At 39.5% G+C, this 18,797-nt stretch overlaps 1 protein-coding gene across 1 annotated transcript in view; it reads left to right on the forward strand.

The window, feature by feature from the left end:
- Positions 1 to 1,390: 1,390 nt before the first annotated feature.
- The window catches only part of NCKAP5 (NCK associated protein 5), a 379,062-nt gene continuing 361,655 nt past the window's right edge, over positions 1,391 to 18,797 (forward strand). The window contains exons 1-2 of the mRNA XM_019290553.3: positions 1,391 to 1,481; positions 13,881 to 13,995. The gene's annotated coding sequence lies outside the window, so the exon portion shown is untranslated. The remainder of the gene's footprint in view (positions 1,482 to 13,880; positions 13,996 to 18,797) is intronic.

Below are 18,797 nucleotides of genomic sequence, written 5' to 3' on the forward strand. Positions count from 1 at the left end.
CTTCCCTTCAAGAACTATTCACCTTTTAAATGTAGAAAACAGTTCTCATTGTACTTCAGCTAGAGAATAATCCCTTTTCTTTTGCTCCTTCATCCTCCATGGCACGCTGATGATAAGTGAACTCTCAAGCAGTTACAATTTCACAGAAGCTTTCATGGATTGCAGAACTCTGGGTTTTTCAGATACCCCGTGTTCAATCAGCACCACTTGGAATGTCTCTCTGTTTTTAAATCTGACCTGTTAATGTCACTACATTCATCCTAAATACTGCATCTTACAGTGAGAATTCTTGTGGTTCTCTCCTTAATGTCTTCTCATTCTTTTTTTCTGAGCAGCTGTTGGTAGCTCTCCCTACTGCTGTCAACTCTTAAACCTCTGCATTACAAACTGCAGGCCAGGGTGAACTTACTACATTAAATCAAGGTCTGCAAAGTTGGCTTGCAATACACATTAGGAGCCCAAAAATAAAGAGAAATGGAAAACTGAGCCATTCCTAATGTAATGTCCTAAACTTAGTTTATACTTTGATCCATGAATAACTAGCACATTAGAAGCTTTTAAAATAATATTATACAAAAAAAATCCAGCTGGTGACATTCTTGCTGCGCTGCAAGTATAGAAACAATAATACCACTGTTTGGGCCACAGTGTTGCTACATCAGATAGAGAAACAGCACAAGAAAGGCCTCTCTGGAAAGACAGTGATGTTTGAAAACTAATGCTGAGCGCTGTAAACCTGAGACCACTCCCTAAATGCTTCGGTTGATAATCCATTCTGGTCCCAGTATAAGCAAAAACATAGCAGAGAATTATTAATTACATCACCACACCTATACAATAGAGTTCACTGTAGTTATGTAGGAGTTGAGGGTATTCAAGCAGTTTCTTTTGATGAAGTAATCAGGTTTCTTCTGGGGTCTGTTTCAGCTGCTAGGGGCGTGCTTCAAATGTAAATGACTGCCAAATGGATTCCGTCTAAATTCCAGCCAATTAAAATACATTTAAAGTGCAGCTGGTGGAGAGCAAAAGGCTTATAATTGCATAAGAAATGTTTGAGCATGAAACAAATCCCTGAAGTTTAGTGAACAGCGATTATCAAATACTGCATTTCTGGAGAAGTAGAGCAAGCAAACAAAAGAGCCTTCCAAAACTGCAGTCAGAGGCAAAGATGACACTTTTACCACCACCTTAAAAGAGACAAAGTCGGGAGTGTGTTTGTTAGGGTGTCAGTTTTCCACCCTTGGCTCTTTAAACCATGCAAGTTTGGCAGCTTGCCCTATGTGGTGCTGCATACAAATATTGACAGAACAGTGCGGTATTTGTTAAACCCCTTCTTGGGAAGCAAGTGATTGAAACTCTGAAGGAAGATCTGAGAACCTTAGACATTATATTTTTTCTCAGTAGCACTATAATATTTACAGAATGAAACAGAAAATAGTGAATGGGGTGTAATGAATGACCTTCCTTTTCTGCTTTGCCTTGTAAGTAAGGACAGATTTTTTTGTTTAATGCTTTAAATGATATTATAAAAGAGTTTTACAGCTAGTAGCACTGAAAGATGCCATTAACACTTTTGATTTAACCTCATGTTTTGGGAAAAAGCTTGGCTGATAGAACAGACCATGTAAATAGGTGAAAGACTTTGCCCAGGAAGTTGCTGTGTGCAGCCGCTGTGGATAATGTGTCCTATAGATGCAGAAACCTTACAGACTTTTAAATTCACATCTGTATTTGAATGTTGGTGCTTTCTAGGCATTTTATGCTCATGCCTTCATCTGCCTAGATGTGAGATTTCCAATTTTTCTGCCTCTACTATGCCTTAGCAAAATTTAATCTTAACCAGTAGATCATTGTGCTGATTTTAGAAATGGAAACAAAATTTTTATAGACGGTTCAGAGAGGTTTTTTTCTATGCAATATTTTATTGAAGGGCACTGTCTTTAACCTTTTGATATAAAACAAATCTTTGAAATCAGGTGAATCAAAAGTGTTCCCTATGTTATCTCAGGTTTTTCTTAATTTAATCAGGAAGTAACAAATAAAATAGGAAAAAAATGTTTTCCAAAACTAACAAGTATTGTTTTCTACCGGTGTTGTATCTTACCACACAAAATTAATATGAAATCATTTGAAATTCCTGATTGCTTCCTCTTGTAACATGTCCTAGTCAGTCAGTCCGTTTTGACTTCACTTTTGTTAACTCTGAGTAAAGACTCCTGCAAAGTTTCTAGTGACAGATCACATTGCAGCAGTAGGGGTTCAGTTAAATGTGCCTTGTTAATTGTTAATGTGGAAGTAGCACAGAGCATGTGCTGAAGACAGGCTCATAAGAACTAAGCTTATTGCCAAAATAAATGCCAATTCAACTATAAAATCAAGTTTTAGACACATTTGTCATGAAACATAAAGGCAAGTACACATATGCTTTGAAAATAACTGTAATGCAGTTAATCACAAAATATTCAAGAGAATCAACACGAAAAATCTCTGAGTTGAGGGGTTGGTTTTCTTTTAAAAAGCCTTACTAATTGACAATTATTACAGAGGGTAACCTATTGAATAGATTAAAACTACTTTGTTTGGGTAAGTCCAACTAATCCCCAGTCACTGTTGCAAAATTAGAGTCAATGTTAATAGCAATAAGTATGATGGAAATAAGCAAGTCTATGTGCTTATGAAATACATAGTATACATACAATAAGTTTGAGCAGCACCTGGCCTATAGCAGCATTAAATGTTTGGTTCAAGCCCCACAGCAGTAAGGGTACAGGAGGGTGCAAACAAGAGTTAACTGATTGTAAAATGGATTTTTTTATTAGTTTTGAGATCTATAGACAATCAGTGAAACATAAGTAATTTATTATTACAAAAGACCAAATAACTCCTTTCTAAAGTTGCTAAATGAGGAAGCTGATAACTAAATGTAGACTCACTGAAAAGCCAGTCCATGGTTTTCTTTCTCTAATGGAATCTCAGGGCTAACAAAATTTGTTTCAAACTAAGCCTTTGTCTTAAATGGTCTTGACTCAGTTTAAATCAAAAGATGTATCTAGGTCCTCAGGAATAATAACATTTTTCATGTCATTTGCTTTTCCTTTATGCATATGTGCAATGACAGATGTATCCCCTATGCCCAGTGGTTCATGTGATATATCAGTTACCTTAAAGAAAGCAAGAGAGGTGCTTAGAAAGTGGTCACACAAACAGGTGCAGAGGATGCAATAACCATCTGTATTTCCTTCTTGATCTCATTGTACCAGCACTAGGCTGGGGTTTGGATGTTTGCAAATTAGAGCCTCCTTTGCTTCACAATTAATCAGGGAGCAAGTGTCTTGGGGAGCTCACTGGCCTTGCAGGCACTGCTGCCTGGGCTCTGGAGCTTGGGGGAGCTTAGGTGGAGCTGTGTAAGAAACCTTCCAAACTGCCCTGCACTTCTGCACAGGTGTGGATGAAATGGTTTGGGAACACTTAAAAAGTTTTTAGGTGTCCCCGAGGCTAAATATCCTTTGGAAAGCTGGCTTTCTGGATTGTTTCCTTGGATATTAGCCCTTAAATCCTGCCAAAACACAGGCAGGTTTCTATTGGGCTTCTCCCCAGAATAACTTGCTGAAAAGTTGTACAACTTTGGTGTGTCTCCACAGGGAAAATTACATAAGTCTGACTGAAGGGTCGACATAATTTATAATGGCAAGCAGATGAGAACTTGCTTCAAGTTTTCCCCTGGGTGGTATTACTCAGTGATTCTGCTACAGTAAAAGCCACTACTACTTCATGCCTTTGGCAGATCAAACTCTGAAATTTTTGGGTATCTGAATATATACCCTCCTTTATTTAAAACCTTGCATGGAGTCTGCAATGGTTATACTGCCCGTAGGACAGGGGAATGGCTGTTCTGCTGGTTTCCTGAACAGTGAAGTGCCCTTTGGTTTCTACATTAAAATACCTATTAATTTTAGGTAGGATTTACTATTCCTTCTGGTGCTCTAGGGAATTCTGGAGGACGAAGCCTGGCCCCATATTTAAGGAAAGTGGTACAGCAATGGAGAGATATCAAGTTAATTAGTGGATAAAGATGAAAGTTTGACCCAACCTGAAGCCTAGCTAATAGCAAAATTCCTTCCACCTGGGCAGAAGGGGATTTTTCCTAAGTGCATGGTATTCTCCAATAGTTGTGAGAATGGAGGCCTCTGCTTTTTATGTTGCGCTGCATCTTAATGCTTGATAATGCTTCAGGTATGGCAAGGTACAAATGAAGGTATTGGCCTAAGGGAGCTGTTCCCCTCTGTCAGCCATGGTAACTTTGAGGTTTGGCGCTGGTTTCTGTGGCAGGAGCTGCATGACCCATGTTTCCCTACCACTGCTCTATCCTCTGCCATGTAACTGGAGCTGGGCCTGAGCCCCACAATCCTCCTGGCACAGGGACAGAAATAAGCTATTTGCAATAGGAGACTCCGGGAGGAGTGTGTTTGCTTGGAGTACTTTTAGTGCATCTTTCACAGTTCTTTCCTAAACTCATTATCACTCCAGAACTCTTGGTCTGTCCTCACATGTGAGGCAGCAGTGTGCTGGGATGCGAATGTCAGCATTTTGCCTCTCAGTGGACAATGGTCTAATGGTCTTTGTAAGGATTTGCCAAACACCAGAACAGCTTGGAACAAAATACCTTTAAAAAAGCCAAAAAGATAGTGGTTGTTTTTCTAGATTAAAAGTGAAAATCACTGACACTAATTACAAATAGAATTTATCGTTTACACCAAAGTTGTGTCTGACAGTTTGTGTGACCTGTGAACTGAAAGCAAATGCAGCTACTGCGCTGTGTCTCTATAGAGAGATTGCTGAAAGTGGCTAGAAGAGCCCTCATGTTTCTTCACCTTCATCAAACAGTAAACTTTGTTCCTCAGCAAGCTGACCAATTCTTGCTCTGAACGTTTATAATGTTTGTTATTACAAAATAAAACCTGCTGGGAAGCAGTTCTGGGATTTTTGGGTTTGCAGGATTTTAAAAAAAATAATTTTTCTATTTTCTTTTGTTAGTCATTGATTTGGTCAGTATTTTCCATGGATCACATGCAGGAAAGTTGGGGGACAAGTTGTTGTGAGGACAGATAATTATTACTAAACATAGAAGTTGTGTAATAAATGGATGGAGGAAGAGAAGAAATACTGAAGTAATATAAATAGTTACACCCTCTCACACAGCCAGTGGAAAACCTAAATGAAAGAGTAATGTATACCAGATGTGTGTATCATGCTGAGTATAATTTTGCTAGGAATGATTTCCAGTAGGAAATAGTAGAAGGTAAGCAGGATTTTCTGAGTGTACTGCAAGAGATATGTTGCTGGCAGTGCCCTGTGAGCACCTCTAAGTATTTGTGGAGCCAGTTCTTTGGTAAACTTCCTTTTTTTTCCTACAGTTTTATGGCATAAGGATAACCGAAATGATCAATAGTCATTGGCTGGTCAAAAAAAAAAAGAGCAATAGTCAGTGATGAAGCAAAAACTTACAGGTATCTTTGAATTACCCAAGCCATGGGACTGGAAATACTGATTTAGGCTGTCCTTCAAATCTGGGAGCTTGTAAGAGCTGAGGCAGCCCGTTCTCTGCAGAACTTCACCACCATGGTGAAACTCTCTCTTTATAGTCTTTAAAGAGATCATTTCAAGCCTCACACAGAGCCTGTGGATAAACTGAGATTAACCTTCTTCAAATTGCTGGCACAGTTTGTTGGTGGCATAACAGGCAGCTCTCCAGCCTCTCACCTAAGCATTAAAATCATCACGCACATGGTGAAGTTGTTGACAATCCTTTCCTTCCTAGAAAGCAAGTCTAATGAACACTGTATTTTAGTTTTCCACAATTGGACAGTTCAGGGCAGTAGTCCAAAACCTTAATCTTGTGATAACTAGAGTTGATAAATGAGGACATCACACTTAAATGAGATTTTTAAGGCCTTGATGATCAGTGCAGGTAGCTGTGGATCACAGAATGGATCCTGGGCCTTAATGAAATTACTCTTCCAGACATATATCCTTCCTTGCAGGACCAAATTTATTTTCCTGTCCAAAGGCAAGGAGTTGTCCCTTTCTGTTGTCTGTGGTAAGAAGCACTAAGCAGGAATTCAGAGTAATTTTGATATGATTTCTTTAGTGGTAGCCCACATGAATGTTGTCTTTGTCACATCAACCCAGGAGAACTTTGCCTGGAAAGGCAGCTGGCTTCATTGCTGTTAGCTCTGTTCCTGTAGGGTCAGACTGTGTCTCTAGACACCAGTTTTTAGAAATATGATTGCTCCAAGGAAGGAATTGCCTTTATTTCTTTCATTTGTTGGAAGAAAGGTAATTTACTTCTGTTTTCCAGCCTCTCACTCACACTGGCTCAGTTTTGTGATTGGTCCTAAAGGAAAAGCCAATTCTTTATTCTTTCCGAATCACCCTTCCAGAGAAAATAACAGTAGCTGTGTAGTTCCTACTCTTTCCACCTCTCTGAGCCCACAGGGGATGCATGCAGAGACACAATCCAAATAATGTCTGCACTTGTAGTACTCCTCTTTTTTCAGTCTAGAAAGGCTGTGTACAGCTCAAAACCAAACTGACCTACTGCAAAAAATTACGTGGGGACAAAATGCGTTCTTGGAACCATGTTCACATTTGAAGCAACAGTTTTACCTTCTGCAACACTCTCTGGCATCATGAGGTACAAGTTAGTGCAGGTAAATTTGTAAAAAATATTTTATACCTCCCTGATTCTTCTGTGGAGAAGCATGGGGCTGATTTTTTGTCTCTTGCCATTTTTATTGCTAACAACTTACTTTTAATATTGCAACATATATTTGGCCTGAATTATTTAACATAAATGCATGAATTGTTGTGCAGTCTTGTAGGATAGGGATACATGTTACAAGGAATATTTGAATATAAAATTTCATGGTTTACAAAATGCTGTGGAGAATAATGTAATCCTGCTTTCTTTTGCAATCTAAATCCAGCTGGGCTGGGTAAGTATTCAGCTGGGAGGTTTGAAGGATCACCTGGGCCATGCAGGTAACAGACATGCAGTTCTGAGGGGGTATCTGTGCATGGGTGGGATGTGCATTTACAGCTCTTCTGTGAAATAAGGTCTGGTAAAGGGCTTTGTGACTGCCTGGCCTGACGTGCATGATACAAATGTGATGTATCACTACTGACAGTAAAAACTGAAAGCACACTTTATGGACTGCCTCTCAACAAGAGAGCTTTATGAGGGCAGAAAGCAAGGCCCCTGTACTGCTGCTGGTCCCCTCAGGAGGCTGTGGTGGAGTGCCAAAACCGAATAATTTTGAAACTAAATATCTTTAAATGGATTCTTTGTTCATTTAAAGGAGATAGAGTGGAGAGGACAGAGGCTTCTCTGGGGAATGTAGTGGTTTTGTTGTGCAACACAAAGACTGTGTTTGAATCAAGATGCGGGTACTTCTAACAAGGTCTTTTCTAGCAACATGAGCCATGCACTACAATTTCTGCAGAACCCAATTTCTTACTCTGAAATTTGTATTGGCTTTTTGAGATTGCCTTCTATCTCATCTTCTGAGCTAACTTCTCCTTCTTGATGGAGGATCTGTAATGAGGTGCTTCTTTCATTGACCACTAAGAGCTCCACACAGGTTGTGCTGTGATCAAAGACATTTTCTCTTTTCTCTAATGGCAAAACTGTTGATTTACTGCAAGGCAGCAGGCTGATCTCTATGCCAGCACACTTAATTAGAGGGATTTTTTGCCCTACAAAGCTATTTCCTTCATACACAAGAAAAAAATAAGAGGAAGTGGAGAGCAGAGAGCGGAGCAACCATGAGTAAATACTTATATTTTTTATCATTGGAAAGGATCCTAGGATGGAATTTGTTGAACTTACTAGCTGAGCCTCAGTGCAGCTGTGGCAGTTGGTGTCATCCAAAAATATGCTTGAGTGACATACCGAGTTGGCTTTAGAGACTAACTTGCTCTTTAATATGATTTAAGACATTGGAATTTAGGTGCAGCTTCATTTGGGCTTTGTTAATACCGAGAGGATGCAGCTTCATGCTGCAGGTGCTGGACACACAAGAAGTCCTGTGGTGGTACTGCAGGTGCCTGGATAATGTCATACTCCACAGGGGGTTTCATTCATCCCAGCCTGGCTGCTGCTCCTGCTGCTTCCAGCACCAATATTTTGACAGTCAGAATCAACAAAGCTGGAAAGAGGTTCAGGTTTATTTCAGAGCAAAGATTTGTTTGATGGATCAGACAGCTTCAGTAGTGTGGCCCAAAACTCTGCCAGTTATTGGCTAGAGCAATGAAGGGGAGAACAAGTAGAATTCCCTAGAGATTTACTATAAAATCCCAACACCTTGGCTCTTTTCTTTTTTCCCTCTACAATGTGCATTTTGCTTACCACCCTGGGGAAAATCTTACAAGCTGTTTTCCTCTGCAGAACCCCTGTGATTACTACTTAGTTTTTTATACAATATATCTGGCCATTGAAGAGGATTTCTTGAACCAACATGATCCAGGAATACCTAACCTGAGAACAGTCTGCTGAGACCTCACAGGGCTTTTTTATCCACTGGAGGCAGAGGCTTCAAGCTCCTGGCAAATGGTGTTACAGATCTCTGTCAGGTCATTTTGCCGCTTTGCTCAAGAGAAGACAATAAAATAATTATTCAGGAGGAATACTTGAGAGCTCGAAGCACTTTTTCTTTACACCAGAGCCACGACCTGCAAACAATAAACAATGGGAAAGTTTGTCTTAGTACACAATTTAGCAGAATAAGAAAGGCTGGAATTCTTTTAACAAAGTATGTTCTCTTCTCCTCAGACATTTTGGAAACTGATGTCACTTGTAATTCTTCAGGAAAGAAAAAAATCCCTGCAGTTTGCAGTACATCAATGCAGGCATTTTTCTCCTGTCTAATCTATAAAAAGACATTGTATACAAATGTTATTTTCTCTGCCAGAAATGCATTCCTGGAACATAATAAAGGCTTTTCTGTTGTTCAGTAATTTGGATAATAGTTTCTCCATGAAGTCTCATAACATTTATTTACTCCCATAAATGATTAGACCAAGTGGTTTCTGCAGTTGAAACTGGAATCTCTCTGCAATAAGCTTTCTTACTGTAATAATTCTGTAAACATTATGCCTAAAATAATTTTAAATGACAAATTTATATGACTAACATAATATGGATATGAAATAAATCTGTAGAGCTCTGTGTATAAAGTACAGAAAATTTTAATAGAAGAGTTATCAGCTGTGTAGGTTAAACTAAGCAAAACTTTTCTAGAATTATTTTCTAGAATCATTGACAGCCTTGAAGAGTTACAAATATTTTTCGTTCGGAACAATTAGATTGCAGTAATTGTGGCAACTGCACTTTTTTGCTTTCCTGTAGGCCCACGGTCAGCTCTATTAGTTACAGTGTAAAGGCAAGGAATTTGAGGGAAGTATTCCTCTCACATGGTTTGGCAGGTGTCAGAGGGAGAAGGAGAGGTGCAACACAGCTCACTGTGTAAAATAAATGGTGCTGCATTATGTGAAGGGGTTGAAGAGTCTGAGGGCAGCAAGGCTGGGTTGGAATCAGCACTCACCCAGCCAAACTTTGGGACAAGTACTTGGGACCCAGCTTGTGTGTATCTGTTATAAGGATACCTCACCTTTGCCAGTCCTCATTTGTATATAACCCACTGGGAAGATGGTGGTGCAATCAGTAATGCTGCATCCTCTTTCACTAGAGCTGAAATTCTCCTGCCTTTTTATTTACTTTGCTTCCCTGGCATCCTGCCTTCACTGACTGGTTCTAGTTTACATTTCTCTCCTTGCATGCAGGAACTAATAATCACTGAAGGTGACCAGAACAGTGCAAATGAATGCATTTAGATTAAAGATGATGCCTACCTGTTTTGGTTTTTGGGGATCTGTTTTATTCCACTATTTCCTAGTAGTGCTCATTTCATCTGAAAGATGAATCACTTGTTGATGGATTTAACAGTCTTCATTTTCTTCACAGGGGTGCTAAGCATCATCCCCCTTCAATCAAATAAAGTTTGAAGTTTAAATTGGATTCAGGAGGCATGAAAAGACGATGCCTTTAGAAGCTAATATATTAGATAGTCCTTGGGATTCTGCAGCATGAGACAAGGGTAAAAATAAGAGAGAGCTGAAAATACCCACAACTTGTTCTGTTTGAGGAGGCAACATTAAAAAGTTCAGTGTGGGGGTCCATGAATGTGTTGGGAGAGCCTCTGCTCTGCCACAGCTGCTTCAGGTCTGGAATTCAGGTATCAGAGGAAGCCAGATTAAGCCTGACTTTCTGATCATCTAATGCAACCTATGGCTAGAAATATTATGAGTGTCATCACATATGTCTCACAATGACACATTTTTTTTAGCTAGAAGCATAACTGATTTCAAAGATACTGGAGGGTGAATGTGGTTTTTTTCAAATTTGCTTGCTTTTTCTTTTTTTTTTAATAAAGCTTTTGCTTGATTCTCATCTGAAGGCATACTTGGTTTTTGGTTTTGTGTTAATTCAATAATATTGTTCCCCCAAAAGTCCACCTTTTTCCTTAAATCAGATCTTGATTTTCAATAACTTCATGGGGATGTTTCATTTTTATGAGCGGCTTTTAGGCCTCACTGGATCCTACAGGGCTGAGGTCCTTTTGCACTCCTTTGCATCTTCCTGCTGCCATCAGTGGCTGCTGGCTCTTGGAACAGAATTACTCCATGGAATCCTGAAAGTAGGTTAGGCTGAAGCTTTCACAAGCCTCCCTGGAGGGAGTTTCAGATGTGCAAATCCCAGCGAACTATCATCTCAGAGAAATGTCACTGAGACATCACATAGACAGGGCTGACTCCCTTTGCTTCCTCCCGGAAACTTTTGGAAATTGGAAAAGAATCAGCAGTGTCAAGAGAGGTCAGAGTGCACGTGTAAAGTGCTCCTGTATGCGCATCTCACCCAGTGCTGTTCCTAAAGTTTCCGCTGGGACAACGTGTTCTTTTTAGCTGGGCAATTAGAATATGAAACAAAAAAAAGGAGGTCATCTAAATAGGGCCCCTTTGTAATTTCTTACATAATACTGTGCATGGCAAGAATGACTTATTGACCCTACTTAGGGCACAGAGGGATGATAGACAGTTCATAATCCTTCCCAGGCAGGGACTGCTTTCAACTGCTTCGGTGGTGCTGTGTTTATCGAAAAAATGCTCTTTATATGTATGAGGAAAGTTAGTATGAGGAAAGTTAAGATTTTAAGTAAAGGCACATGATAACTGGGAAGATTGTTTTCACTTTTGTGAGATTTCTATCAAATCAGTCTAATAGTAATGCAAATCATTGGAAAACTTTACAAGATTTAAAATGGGCTTTGGTCTTGTCCTTGATATCCAGGAAAGCCTGTCACTTAAGCCTGTATCCTTGGAAAGGCTAAGGTATTCTAAATCCCACCTAAAACCTTACTTTCTGGATGCCAACTGCACTATATTGTGTGAATATATTTCAAATTTTCTTCACACTGGTGAAGAATTAAGCCTTTTTTCAGTTTTCAGTAGGTTTTATTTAAATTTACTTATAAATAGAAAAATTGTCACATTCTCAGGTTTGGGCTTGTTTAACACACCTGAAGACAAACTACAGAAGAAAGCCATGAAATGATACATTTCCACAGCTAATTAAAAAATCTCTCTTCTTTTTTTTACCAAAGGAAGTATTTTATTAGAGAGAGTAGTGAAACCGTTTGATCAGTGAACGTTTTTAGACTTTTCAGCTCATGTCATGTTAGGATCTTCCTCCAACCAACCACACAAGGATTCAGTTGTTGCAAATGTGCAATGTAGTGTTGATACCCTTTTATCTCTACTTATCCTTTCAACCCTACCCTCAGTGTGTATGCACACATTCATGCAGGTCTCTTTCTGTGGAATCTAGAGAAATACTGAGGAAATACACTTTTACACATGAATTGTGTAGTTCCTCATCCTGCACAGACAAAATGATTTAATATCTCTTTGGTCAGTCATACAGAGCTACAGGTTTTAAATTTCCAGAATTTTTAGTCAACCAGGTTTGCAAAAACACTATCTGGTTTATCCAAATCCCCTCACTGTGATGTCCCCTGGTTCTCCCTGAGCTTCAAAAGAATGTTGTCCTCTTGGTACTCACTTTGTGATTTCCTATTTAACAAGTAAATGTCAGGGCCACTGGGGACTACAGTCCTGAAAAGCAGCATTCAAAAGGACAACCCGTGATGGTGCAGTGTCTCAGGTTTCCTTTTAACGGTTAGGAAGGGCACATTAACACCTGATAATAGAAAATCATTCTGTTTCACACTTCTGTTTGTAATTGTAGCAGGGATTCAGTCTACTTTTATTTATTTTTTTAAAATAATGCATGGGTATGGTCAGTGTAACACAAACCCCAGAAAATGCTTTAAAATACTTTTTTATAATTCAGCCCCACCAGCTTTGATGCATATTCCACCTATCTGTAAATACAGACCGAAAACATAATTAATAGACTAAATTCTGACTGAATGTACTGAACCAAGTAGCAGTCAGCTGAGGGTTGGTCTGGCTGTTCTGGCTGAGGGCTTTGGAGTATTGAGACTTTTGGAAAAGGACGTGATCTTTCACTGCAAGGTGCCTGAACAAAACACTAAGTTATTTTAGTAATCAATTCATCGTTTTCTGTGCTCTATTAGTACAGTGTACCAAGTAACATATTTTTATCTCCAGTACCTTTAAAAATAGTTTTGCTGCAGTTGAAAAGTTATTTTGCAGTTCCATAGTCAGAGGCTTTTCATTAGCACAGCTTCCTATGACGTTAGTTTGTTCTGCATGTAGTTCAGTTATATTATAGAACATCACAGCAGTAAATATCTACTAGGTGTACAGGTTTTTGTAATCAGTCCCTGACAACATCTGTCAAAACAATATGGGAAAATCCTGGCTGGTGTTGTCATTACAGAATGGGACTGTTTGTTTATTCAATAGAAGAAATAAAGCATATTTAGAGAAGGCCAGAAGAGTCACTCTGGCTCAGTTACTGAGACTTCCAGCTTCCAGCTACAGGATTTTTTGGTTCCAGCATTTCACACCAATAATAAACAATCTTTATGGGAACCATCAAATGATAAAAATGAGATCACAAATTGAGAGCCAGGCTATATATTTTTTGATCTGTTGTATGCTATAGTTTACATTAGGGTCAATCTCAAGACCGGAAAGAGGCCGGTTCTGTACCACAGCATTTCAAATAAATGTTTGCCAGCTATATGAGATACTGTCAATAATTCATCATTGTAATTCTTCCAAGATGGTCTGTTGATGCAAACTCTCGGAACACATGGTAATAATATGAGCATTTATGTGATTTACAGTTCTACAAAATGGCAAATAACTAGAAATTTCTTCCACTGAAAGTATGCATAGGCTCTTTGGATGTCAGTGTGTGTGACAGCTGCAGCATGTATAAATCCTGGTCAACTGTTTAAAGTGTTCTCTGTATATAAGTACATGTACTTATCCTGGCATCTTCATAGTCTGTTTCCAATATCTGAGTGACAGATTGTACTTTATCTAGTTGTGCAGTTTCTTATGTTTTTATTAACTCTTTAATCCCCTGATGTGTTCAGTGGTTACAACAGTATATCTTGGTCAGTAGAATTGGTAGAGCTCAAAATACAAATATTTCCCTATCATGCAGCATCTCCTGGGCTCATGAGCTTTTTCAGTAATCTTTGACAATATACTAGAAATTGTATTGCACAAAGTGGTTTAGAAAATTTTTGTGTGTGCTCTTGTTCAGAAAGAAACCAAGAAATGGTGACTCATGTGGTAATTTATTTTTGTGTCTTGAAAAAATTCAGGTGAGAGGCATTCTTTGATGGCAGCTGTGTAAGTGCCAGTAGCAGTGGGAAGAACTTCCTCATGTTTCAGCTGAATTCCCATCTGTGCACCAGCCTTGCTTCCAGAGCTGTTCAGGTCTGTATATGCAACAAAGCACTGCCCAAACAGCAAAGTGAAGTTGTTCCCACTTGTCCAAACCTTTCACCTTCATAGACTGGTCTTTCATCAGTGCATGTTAATTTTGAACTGGCATTTATCAGGCCCTGCACAAAACCAGCCCATGAGTGTGTGGTTTGGAACATGATATTAGAAAATGTATTGACAGTGAAAGGAGTGAGGGCCACTGAGTTGTTTGGGTTTTTTTTTTCCTTTTTGTTTCTGGTATAGTCTGTAGGTAGAGCTGAGCCTAAATCCTCTTTTTGGCACCAGTATGGGAGCTGAGTGTTGTAGAGGCAGAGCACTGTCCTTTGAACTGGAAACTTGTGTGTTATAAGGATACCTAGCAGCTTGAAGCATTTTACAAAGGTAGGATTTCTATGGTGAAGGAAGCTCCACTCTTCTCAGGAGTATGTCCCCTGAATGCTATCATTCATACTTGAACAGGAATGAAAGAAGAGAAATGGGAGCAAGGGGCAATCTCTGGCACTCAGTTAAGGTAGGAGAGGTGGTGATACACTGGATTCCCCCTTGTTCTCCTCTCTGTAACCATATAGTCCCATGAAGACACTTTTATAGTGATTAGGTGAGTGACTGGAAGCCATAAATATAAATATTGGAGAGATTTGTGATGGTGCACAGCCAATCTTTGCAAAAGAGTTGCCTATTATAGGACTCTTTGGTGGGTGCCAGTGGGGTTGCAATGTCAATACACTTAGATGAGTATAGAAGATAAATTTGGTTTTTGTATGAGGAAAGTTTAATAGCTTTATTTCTTTCATTAGAGTAAGGAACAAAACCAATGTGCAAAATTTTGGGGCACTTTGTGCAAGCACAGGACACTCTACTACACTGAATGATGTTCAGTGGGAGATCCCATAGCAGCCTTCTGTCTGGAAACCCACATGGATGTAACTTCATTTTAATGCAGGATAGCTGTGGCTGTGTGTGCCAGTTCATCTCTGTCCTACCATTCCCCATGGATTTTTCTTTCTCCAGTTCTTTTTACAGTTTCTCAGAAGTGCATGTGTATCACTGTGGACGGATAGAGTTCATGTATGTGACCGGCAGGGATGATTTTCCTCCTGGGAGCTGAGCTGAGTCACCCTGAACTGTGACAGGGAACAGGGGAGGAGGAGGGAGATCATTCCTGGAATGGGGAGAGGGATTGTGGCTGCTGACAGCTCCCTGTGCAGCTTTGGGCTTGGTGTAAAGAGAAGCCTCACCATTTCTACAGATTTGTCCTGAAACAAACTTGGGTTCTTATGCCCTCTGCAGTGTTCCATGACTGAAATGTCTGTCTGCTGTTCCCTGGAGGATGGGAACTATCATTCTGGAGTCTAAGATGGCACTGCATGGTACAAGTCCAGCCACAAACAGCGTGAGGTTTGCCCTGCAGCTTTGGGTCTTGTTTGGGAATACTGTGGAGCACTTCTCCTTTGGTGGTGCTTGGTGTGGTGCAGTTCATGGTACATGTACCCAAATCCCATGGAAGGTAATGGATTCCCATGGACATCAACAGTCATTCTGTCAGCTTTTAATTGTGGTGTTAAAACATGGACAAGAGGCAGTTTCGTGCCAGCATCTGTGACACAGAGACTCATGAGGCAAGAGCTGTACTCCCATGCAGGTCCTTGCCCAGCCCATCTTGCAGCATTTCCTGAAACTCTTGGTTGCAGCTCAGTTTTTTTGGAAGGAAGGAGATTTTGCCTAAGCAAATATGTCAATACATTCCTATGGCAAAGCTCTGCTAAATAAATCCATTATAATGTTGTTCAGTACAATTTATTGTAGTTTGTCAATATCTTGTTTTTAAATATGTTTTAGATAGCAGAAAAGTATAGGTTTTCTTTTGGGATTGTGGAGGGAAGAACAGTGAGGCTGAAGGCAAAAATCTTTTGGGCTGCTTTGGGAAGGGTTGCAAAAACCCCTCAAGAACTGCACTTTAATGTGTATTAAAAATCCTCAGTGAAGCTGCCTTTAGGAAATGCTGTGATTTCATTTCAGTGATGTGCTAAGAAGAAAAACAGATTCTCTGAGCTGTTGTCTCAAGCTTTATATAGGTTGAAGGTTTACGTTCTGCCTGTGTTTTGATAAATTTTCCTTGCAGGCATAAGGTGTAGAAACTTTTAATTAAAGCTTAAATTCTAGAGCAAGGAGTAAGTGTTGTGGTAAGGTGCAGACACTTGGTCATTGTGTAATTCCCAGAAAAGATTTCTGTAAAGCTGAGATGGCTGGCTAAAGGGCTTGTGCTCTGACAGAAACTCAGATGGAAAGGATTCCAGGTGAACATCTTCTTTGGGAAGTGTCTCTGCTGCTGCCTTGCTCCCAACACTTGTGTTTTCCTCAAAAATGCTTCCAGAGTATGCCAGCTTGAGGACAACAGTTTTCTATTGGTATGTGTGAAAAATGAGTACTTCCTCATTAGATGTGGCATTAATCATTCTGAGGTGAGTTCTTGGTATTTTCTGTAGAAACCAAGTGCCACCCAGGCAGGCCAGGACATGTGGAACAGCAAAGTCAGAATGGGAGCTGCGCTACTTCACCGCTGCTTTGGCTTTGTTTGGGACAAGTGCATTTCTAGTTCATAGCACCAAACACCACCATTCCCCATGGAAGCAGGGCTATTCTTGTAGGTGTACAAGGCATGACGATACCATTATTCTGAGTAAATTAAAACCATGTTGGCTTGAGTGCCTTGGTGTCAGACAGCCCCGCTCCAGCACACATGGGGCATCTCATCCTAAGCAGCTGCTTGGGTAATGAGCAACTGTGGTTTCAGGTCCTGACACCAAACATTTCTGAACTAAACCAACTCTGTGGGGATGATCTAGTGGAGCAGAGACCTGAAATCACTTAATGTCCCCGTATGGTCTGACTCTCCACTTGAATTAGGGAGAATTATGCCTGAATAGCTAAAATCAACATCCTTCCTTCTCTTTCTTGAAAAGTGATAGTAGGATTTTAATAACTACAGAGAGCCTGAGTATGTAGACTAATTTGCAAGATGCATATAAAATGTATGTAAACTTCAAGGGGGTTGATGGACATTGTCACTTGCTGGGTTTGTCCTTCTAGGGGATAAAATCAAATGGCTGCATATGTATTTAAAAAATTATTGTGGCTGCAGGGAAAATATTGGAGCAATGAGGACATTTTCACTAGCTTAGAGATTAGAGAGGCGTTTTTGGCAGGAAGAAAATGTAGTTTGCTTGTAGCACCTGCATAAACTTGCATGTCTATGATCTTGCAGTTTTTACAGCCTGTGGTGTCTATTATCTCCTTGATATACTCGCAAAATTCATATGATGTTCTTCTGGAAGTTCTGCTGGGTGGAGAGGAAATACAGTGCCTAGTACAAACAGCTCCTTGTGAATGCTACATTCCTACATTTATCTGTCATGTAGAAAAAAATGCAACTTATTTAGCACAGTTTCTGACAGTAATAATTAAATATTTTTTAAAATCATACCATGTAATAGTAAACCAGCTCCTATCATTATATTTACCATTTCTGGTACATAGCGCCCATTTGATTACAGTGGCATTTACTCTTTATTGCCAACTATCTGGTCATTGAATACTTCTGAGGAGAGGAGAGGAGAGGAGAGGAGAGGAGATACCAAGATTTTTTACATTAATATCATTATATTTTAGTAACATTCAGTTTAGTCCTGGTTGTAAATTTCTCTTTTGTAATGCATTTGGGTAAATTAATTCTGTCTTAATCTGTCTCAGTATGATGGTCAGGATGCTGAGTTTGGTAAAAATTTTCAGGTATGTTGGGCAGCAGCTGGAAACCACAGTTAGTGAACAGTCCTATTGGATTCATCAGAGGTGCTGAGATTTATTACAGGAGGTTCCCAGTGCTGCAAGTGGAGAAAGAGAAAAAGCTGAACTGAAAAGTTGTGTCATCTTATCATTTGCCCAGAATTGTTAAATACTCAGTGCAAACTTCTAATGACCAAGTAAAAGTTCAAAAATTACTGTAGGCATTTCAAGCATTCATGACCTGACTTTTCCAGGGGTAATGGTAACCCTGGAGGTCCTACTTGGTGAATAAGCTATAGTATTAATCTGTGAATATTTGTAAATAAAGTTTTTCATTGCTGTCATTTTATGTAAAAGCTTCTGAAAGTCATAAGCCCTAAAAATAGAAACCTGGCTTTAGGGTTTTGTCTACAAAATTAGCAGTAAATCACTACAAAATGGCTATTCTACCCCACTTCTCAGTGCAGATATTTCTAATGTTACACAGTAAGGTTGCACAGAGTGACAGCTGTCCTGTCCTATTTTGCAGCAAAACTTTCATGGAGACCAACCTAAAGACTGTCTAGCTCAATATAATTACTCTAATTTCTCTAATTTGCAACTACACTAAGGTGAAATGCTGACCCTGCAATGGGAATGAGAAGAGTCTTTTAGAGTAAGCATTTTTTCAATACAGTGGAATACCCAAGTTTCCTATAGAATAAGAATGACTATTATGTTGATATTGTTTTAGGTAATTACAGTTAGATTATATCATAAAAGCACACATCAGTGTTACAGTTCTGGCTGAAATCCTGATATTTTAAAATCCTTTGAGTGGAAGAAAGTCCTAGGTATTAATTGGGCCTCATTACAGAAACAAAAAGAGATCCTGATATGACCTAAGGCTGTATAACAATAATTTCCATCTGTTAAAAGATATGTGCCAAAGCCAGAGCACAGCAGAAATTTTTCTTGTCCGAACTTCTGGGATGTTTGGAAGAGTTCTGAAATGAAATGCAGACAATGAG

The sequence above is a fragment of the Corvus cornix genome, chromosome 7 (assembly GCF_000738735.6).
Source record: "Corvus cornix cornix isolate S_Up_H32 chromosome 7, ASM73873v5, whole genome shotgun sequence".
In the NCBI taxonomy this organism is placed as follows: Eukaryota; Metazoa; Chordata; class Aves; order Passeriformes; family Corvidae; genus Corvus; species Corvus cornix.